Source organism: Sceloporus occidentalis, unplaced genomic scaffold (genome assembly GCF_023333645.1).
Source record: "Sceloporus occidentalis isolate IW3139 unplaced genomic scaffold, rSceOcc1.0.p SCAF_1, whole genome shotgun sequence".
Classification (NCBI taxonomy): Eukaryota; Metazoa; Chordata; class Lepidosauria; order Squamata; family Phrynosomatidae; genus Sceloporus; species Sceloporus occidentalis.
In genome coordinates, this window is record NW_028316981.1 from 68,385,770 (window position 1) to 68,393,730 (window position 7,961).

Here is a 7,961-nt window from a genome sequence, read left to right on the forward strand (position 1 = left end):
GTGATTTCCCCCTTTTTCCATTTCTTATACATGTTCCGTTTCAAACTTAACTTGGTTGAAAGTTCGTTAGTCATCCATCCTGGTTTCTTGAGACACCTCCCGTTTTTCTTTCTCACTGGAACTGTTTGAAATTGTGCCTTCAGTATCTCTCTTTTGAGAAACTCCCATCCATCCTGAACTCCTTTATATTTTAGTATTTCTGACCATGGAATCGCCCTCAATACTTCTCTAAGTTTACTGAAATTCGCTCTCCTAAAGTCTAGGATGTGTGTCTGACTATGCCTGGCTTCTCCTTTCCACTGTATTACAAACTCCAGGAGAACATGGTCACTTCCACCTAATGATCCCACCACTTGCACCCCATTAACCAAGTCATCTTTGTTGGTTAGGATCAAATCTAAAATAGCTGACCCCCTTGTTGCCTCTTCCACCTTTTGGACTATGAAATTGTCTTCCAGGCAAGGGAGGAATTTGCTAGGCCTTGAGGATTTTGCTGAGTTTGACTTCCAGGAAATATCAGGATAGTTGAAGTCGCCCATCACTACTACATCACTAGTTCATCCTCAGATGAAATCAGACTTAATTCTGACCACATGCCCTGTTAACACAGAGTGCATCTATGCTTCTGCATGGATTCACCAATGTCTGTGAGATAAAGGTTAATCCAGTGTCTTCTTTGCCTAACCATGGGATTAATCTTATTTTACACAGGTTCACAGATGTTCCAGTAAAGAACTGCACATTGTTTTAAACTTTAATTGGAGGTCAGACATTAACATTCCTCTTTCAGAGTGCTAAGTCTTAATTGCTACAGGTGAAATCACCTTAATATCACCTTCATTGCTATAACCAGTTGACAAGGTGATCAGAGATAGGCTAGAAGCTGCCATAGGTCCAGATTAGATCAGGTTCTATTCTGATTGATCTCATAATCCACCGCTTAGACAAGTTCTCATCAACTGCTTCAGGTTTTCAGTGGCTGACCTGCTATAGTCATCCAAGATGACATTAATAAGGGACTTGACCCAACATGGTTATAAGGCAGGTGTCTGCCATCACGTCGGTTCTGCTCCATACGAGAGCAGCTAGAATGGCGGCCATCCTCACATTAATAGGCTATTGAGGGGAGTTTCCAACAGGGCCAACCCACCAGACATCGTTTTCCAGCTTGGGGTGTGAACACGGTCTTAAAGGCGCTGACGGTTGGGCCGAGCAAGCCCCTTCGGGAGGCCTTCCTCAAACACCTCTCCCTCAAGGTCATCTTCCTCACGGCCATTACCTCCGCCAGACGGGTGTCAGAGCTGGGGTCCTGTCGGTACATAATGACTTGTATATTTTAGGCCGGTCTCAGTGTGCCTTCGTCCAGATCCTACCTTCGTGCCTAGGGTCAACTCAGCCTTTCAGGTGTCACAGGACGTTCTCCTGCCTTCATTCTGCCCCAGTCCTAAGAAGGACTTGGAAAAGACCTGGCACACATTGGATGTGCGCAGAGCCCTCAAAATCTACATCAAGAGGACTTCAACCTTAAGGTCATCTGAAATGTTGTTCGTTTCCTTTTTTCCAGGCTCTTTGGGGTACAAGTTATCTGCCTCAACTCGGTGGATCAGGTCTTGTATTCAAGAGAGCTCCTGAACTCTTGATCTCTCTCCACCCGAGGGGGTGATGGCGCACTCAACCAGGAGTGCATCTACCTCTGCGGCCCTGGCCACTAGCGCCTCCAGGTCAGACATTGCAGGGCGGTCACATGGAAGTCGCCTTCGACCTTCATAAGACATTGCAAACTGGACGTGTCTCAGTCCGCTGTGGTGTCATTTGTAAGGAGGGTCCTCCAACAGATTGTGTCAGGGCCCACAGTCTCCTAGCAGCACCTCCCTCCCAGTTCGAGAGGGCTTTTGTAAATTCCAGATTACATGAGGACAGGACCCTCTCTGCTGGGAAAAGGAACGTTGGGTACTTACCGTGACACGTTCATTTCCTGCAGAGAAGGGTCCTGGCATCCTGCCCACCCGGGTGCTGCCTGCGGCCTCCGACCTTGCCTGCCTGTTGGTGGACCTGCCTTGTTCTTCTTCTTGTTGCTGGATTGGTTTTCTGAGTTCTTGTTTGTTCTTGGACTAGTTTTTTCTAAGGTGTTTTAGCTAACCCTTAGCTGATGTTACTAAAGTTCAGTTCCTTGATTTACCTTGCTACTCACTTGGCTTGTTATTGACTGAGGCTCAGGGGGGCTAGCTCCTCCCTATATAGGGGCCGGTCTTTTGTTTATAGTCCCTGCCTACAGGAGCAAATAGGAGGAGCTAAACCCCAGATTACAGGATGCCAGGACCCTTCTCTGCAGGAAATGAACGTGTCACGGTAAGTACCCAACGTTCCTTTCTCAACACTATGGCGCTTTACAGACTGCCCAAAAAGGTCGGTCTGCCGGCGCCGTCATTTGCTGCGCAGAGGAGCCCCAGCGGCCAAACCGCGCGACTCCTCCATGCAACAAAAAAGAAGTTGCAAAATGCAGCTTCTTCTTGCGGCGCCCTTATGCTACGTCAAAATGGCGGCGCCCATGTAGAATGGGTGCCGCCATTTTGTACACGCTCAGCACGTACTAGGGTTAGGGGCGTCTGGAAAGGACACTCCTTTCTAACCCTAGTACGTGCCGCGCACATACTTTCTGCCCATGTGGAACGGGCCAAAATTTCAAATGAGTTGATTTTCTTTCTATCAGCTTTCTTCACTGTCCAACTTTTACGATCATATATATTTCTTCTGAATGTCTTTGATGTGTTCCATTATCCAATGTATGTTTGCAATATGATTCCTAGTGCTTTTTCCTTTCCTGAACTCAGCTTGGACATCTTGCATCCTTGCTCCATATATGATAAAAGTTTTTGTTGTAGAATTTTGAACATCACTTGCTTGCATGTGGTCCTGTAGTTTCTGCAATCCCAGGTGTCCCTTTTCTTTGGGACTGGAATGTTTTTGGCCTGTTTCCAGTCTTCAGGCCATTTGTTTTCCAAATTTGTTGACAAATTTTAGTTAGAACTAGAGTAGATTCCGCTTCTGTAGATTGAAGCAGCAGGTATGCCATCTGTTCCTGGTGCTCTGATTGCAGCTTCCATTTCACTTTCTAAAATTATAAATTAATCTTCAAATGGTTCTTTCTTGAATTAATCTGACATTCTATGATGTCTTTATATGGTTGCTCAGTATATTGTTTCCACTGGCTTTTTATTGGCTTGTGCACAAGTTGCTGAACAGTTGCATTCAGGGTTCTGATTCTATTTCTATCCCCTTTTACTTTTCATCTGTCCTTATGTGCTTGAAGTCTTTCATCTTTCAGCCATTGAGATTTTTTCTTTCTTTTTGACTGCAGATGGTGTCTTTTTGCATTCCTCCTTGACAATGTCTCCAGCTTCAAAAAGGGTTTACTGTACCTATATTATTAACAAGTGTTAGCTATGGTGCTACTGCCGTTGTCTCTAAGAGATCATCTGCCAGTGTCAAAACTACCGCTGTTGTCCAATAGTTTTCTTTGGTACATATAGGTCTAAAATACACTGCAGAAATAATCCAGTTTGAGACCGCTTTAACTATCCAGGCTCAGTGCTAGGGAATCCTGGGACTTGTAATTTATTAGCCAGCAGTCCCAAAGTAATTTTCCCAAGCCCTGATATTTGCTTATAAGTAAATCTCACATACACAAGGTTTACTTACAAACAAATCAGTATGGAATTTCAATAAAACAGAGCAATCCTATGTTTGCCATATACCCACTGGATTGCGAATATGGCAACATTATGCTAGTCCAATACCTGTTGCATCCATTATATGCATGACTAGAAAGGGAATAGGAAAGCATACTACAGAAAACACAAGAACAGTGGGGAAAGGATAGAATCAGCCTGAATGAGGAATTTCTTATGTTTATACCATAAAAGGAACCATGTGAGATAAGACCCAAACCTATCCAGCTTTATTATTTGCATAATGCCCACCTAGTTGCCTATTGGCAGCATACAAAAAGAATGAGTGCAATTGCGCCTTCCATCTCATGCTGTTTGGCAACTGATGTACAGACACAGACCCCTTTTGATACCAGCAGTGGTATATAGGCCCCATACAGACAGGCCAAAATAAAGCTGCTTCGGGCCACTTTGGAGGCATGCTATTTAAATGATGCGTGCATCCTAAGAGTCCAGAAGCCATGCCAAAGCCACGATCCAGTCCTAAGGACTGGAGCACAGCTTTTGTGCAGCTTCCATAGCTATACTGATTAGGAGTAGACAAGGAATAGTAGTTTGAGTGTTGGACTAGGATCATGAAGCCTCACTTGGCTGTGGAAACCCACTATAGTGATTTCAGACAAGTCACACTCTCTCAGCCTCAAAGGAAGGCAAGGGCAAACCTCCTCTGAACAAATACTTAATCCTTAACTCTGTGAAAGCCCTAGGGTTGCCATAAGTCAGAAATGACCTGAAAGCACACTGCCATCAGCAAGTAACTTGCTAATACTGTAATGGGTAACTTGCTGAGGTACCTTTGTAGACCTGCTAGGTGATTACAAGCAGGTTAATGATCTGTTGGGTGATCACAATCATGAATAAAGCAACTAGTTTCTTTTAAAAACTAACATTCTAAGCTCTTCCCACAGCCAAGTTATCTACTCTTGTTTCAATACAATTTGGTTTCACCATTATATATAGACAACTCATATTAGAGCAGTGATTCTGAAATGGTGGGGCAGGACACCCATTGTGTGTGTGCCAGATTTGCTTAAGGAGGTGAGAAACTTGGAGGCTCTGATCCCTTTTCTTTCTCCTCCTCCACTTCCCAAAGCTTTTCTGATCTGACTGGATGGTAAGAAAAGAAGGAACTTGGAGTGCTGGCTCTGCCTGAGGGAGGAGAAGAGGAAAGCAGGGAAGCTTACTGGATCATGGCTTCAGGTGGGGCCCATCCCAAGCCACTGCTTCTTTCCCCCCCATCCATCCCATCCCTGCCCTGAGAATGAATGTTTCTGTGTTATTCTGTGTGTGACAGAGTAAATGAGTATGTGTATGAATAAGAAAAAATCTGCTGAATCTGCACTGCAAAAATAATGCAGTTTGACACCACTGTAACTGCCATGGCTTAATGATGTGGAATTCTGGATTTGTAGTTTTGTGATGTTAGCACACCCTGCACTGCATTTTGGAGTCCCCATACTTCATGTCTCATATCTGGAGACAGCATATTCTTGAGAGATCAATAATCTTTCAGGAACACTAGGTCAGATTCCCAGAAGAAAAGGAAAATTACTCAGGGCATGTGCAAATCTAGCTAATAAGACAATCAGAACTACAAGGGTGTGTTAAGTGCTCCTTCCTTCCCCCAAGTCATCTGCATTTCCTCTTGCAACCTGAAACAAAGGATTTCCTTGTACCAAAGCAGTAAGCCAACCTCTCCTGCCTATCCCCTGTTGTGTTCCCAGCCAAACATCCCTGTCCATCCATCCAGGGGATATCCTGATCCAATTACTGTTTTTGTCACACAAAGATCAAAGATATCAACCAGCCCACAATCCCATTGTTGATTCCAGGGAAAGGACATTCAGCCTTTGTTACCTTACAAGATACCTCATCACCTAGGGTTAGATTTTAGGTATAAGTATGGGTCCCAGGAGCCCAGTATGCATGCTGACAGTAGGCATAGTTTCACCAGGCTGCCCTCTATATGTGAAATTGAGCACCGCTCAAGACCTCCCAGTCTGTGCCACTCCATCTTTCTGTGGTCTGCCCATTGGACAGGTAATTACCTCCCCCTGCAAACCCCACTATCCCTTTTCCATATTTCTATTTTAGTTAGTTCTGAATGCTGCATCTGTTTGAATTGCTCTTGTGCATGTCTGATGTTTTTTCTAAATACAAATCTTGTTAGTTCACCCAGCTCTGGAGTCCTTCACAGTGAATACCAGTATATACAGGTGCCCTGAAACTAAAGGTTACCTGACTTCTTGCAAGGCTAATTTCCCAAAAGTTAACACTTGGTGGGGACCCACAAGTCTCCCCAACATTCTTAGAGTAATGGTGAACTGCTTAGCCTTCTCTGGTGAGCTATTTAGCCTGCTCTGGAGACAGCGCTGGTACCACAACAAACTACAAATCCTAGGATTCCATAGGATAACAGTTTAAATGATGTCAATCTGAATTATTTCTACAATGCAGATTCAGCCTGGTTGTGTACATATCTGTGAACATTGGTACATATGAATGTGTGTGAGACAGTATTTGTAAAATTTACATGGGTTAAGTACTGGATTTATTTAAATAAAACTGTCCTAATTTAAACATTGTTATTTCATTACAAAAATATATAAAATATTAAAATATGAATATACATGCATGTGTGAATGAAAATACACACACTAAATTAATAAAATATTTTGATTCACATTATATATAGTTTTGTCCCAGATATAGTCCCAGACATCCGCAAGTAGATGTGAAAGGGGTTGCAAGAGTAGAAAGTTAGAGAACTACTGTATTAGAGCAATTCTCTCTAGTGCTGTATGGATAAATGAAGGGTGAGATCATTTTAAAAAACAGATTGTTACTGGTGTCTTAGAGAACATGCCCAAGATCCATTATAAGAGGTATTCAGAAAGCACTGTGTTTACTTTTCTTTCCCCTTAAAATATACACATCAAGTCATGGGCATCTTGTTGAAGGGAGGTTTGTCCTTTTGTACTGAATTACATTAGACTGACATTCAGAACATATATAGAAAGGCAATGTGGCAATAATTTAATACCATTCTTGGTAAGAACATCTTCATGCTTTCCTCCCTACCTTAATTTTTCATGTAACATCATTGTTAGAAGTCATTTTAAAATGAAGAGTCAGTGCTGGTGGAAATTTCACCTACAGAATTTCTGCCCACAGTACAGCTGTCAAAGATACATTGTCCTTTACAATATGGCAGATCTGTAAATAACATGTCCACACTTCTGAAAATGTCCTTCATGTACAATTTACTATTTATAGCAGAAGTATAACCAGCAGTTCATTCAAAGGGAGGACGAGCCCTTAACTTGCTCTGTGGCTTCTCCAGTCTCTACCTTTGCACAGATATTTTAAATATATGTTAGATGAGATCACAAGGGTCACCAAGCCCAACCCCCTGACATATGTAGCTTATTAAAAAGGTAAAGATTTCCCCTTGACATGAAAGTCTAGTTGTAATCGATTGTAGGGGGCTCATCCCCATTACTAAGCCAAAAGCCAGCGTTGTCTGAAGATGACTTCGGTGGTCATGTGGCCAGGATGACTGCACAGAATGCTGTTACCTTCTCACCAATGTGGTACCTACTTATCTACTTGCATTTGCATGCTTCCAAACTGCTAGGTTGGCAGAAGCTGGGACTAGTGACGAGAGCTCACTCTATCACGCGGTGCCTGGGCCTCGAACTGCCAACCTTCTGATCGTCTGGTCGTCAGAATTGGTATCTTGTCACCATGTCCCATGTAGCTTATTATGGTACTGAAAAATACTGAATTCTAACAACAATGAGAACTTATCAAATTGTTGCTGAGCACATCACCCCTTGCCTTCCCACCAATAAATGGCAAAGCTGTAAGGCACACAGATAAATGACAAAGCTGTAAGGCACACCCCTGCCATCCCCTCCTGTTGTCTCACTTGTCCATGGCCCCCCTAGTAGTCCTGGGTGGGTGGCAGCTGGGTGACCAAGTGACGTAGGGAGAGAAGAAGGAGGGAGGGAGGGCACAGTGGAGCACAACTGCCTGACAGGCCTTCCTGGGTTTGGCCAGGCAGTGGAGGGGGAGGGATGGCATGCAAGAGAAGAAGCAGGAGCAGGAGGGGCGAGTGTGACCATCTTTGCTGCCACCAGGCTCCCTCCTCAGAAGGAAGCCTGGTGGTGGTGAAGGAAAAGAGGTGACCCTGACCTCCACCCCACCAGGCTCCCTCCTCCGTAGGAAGCC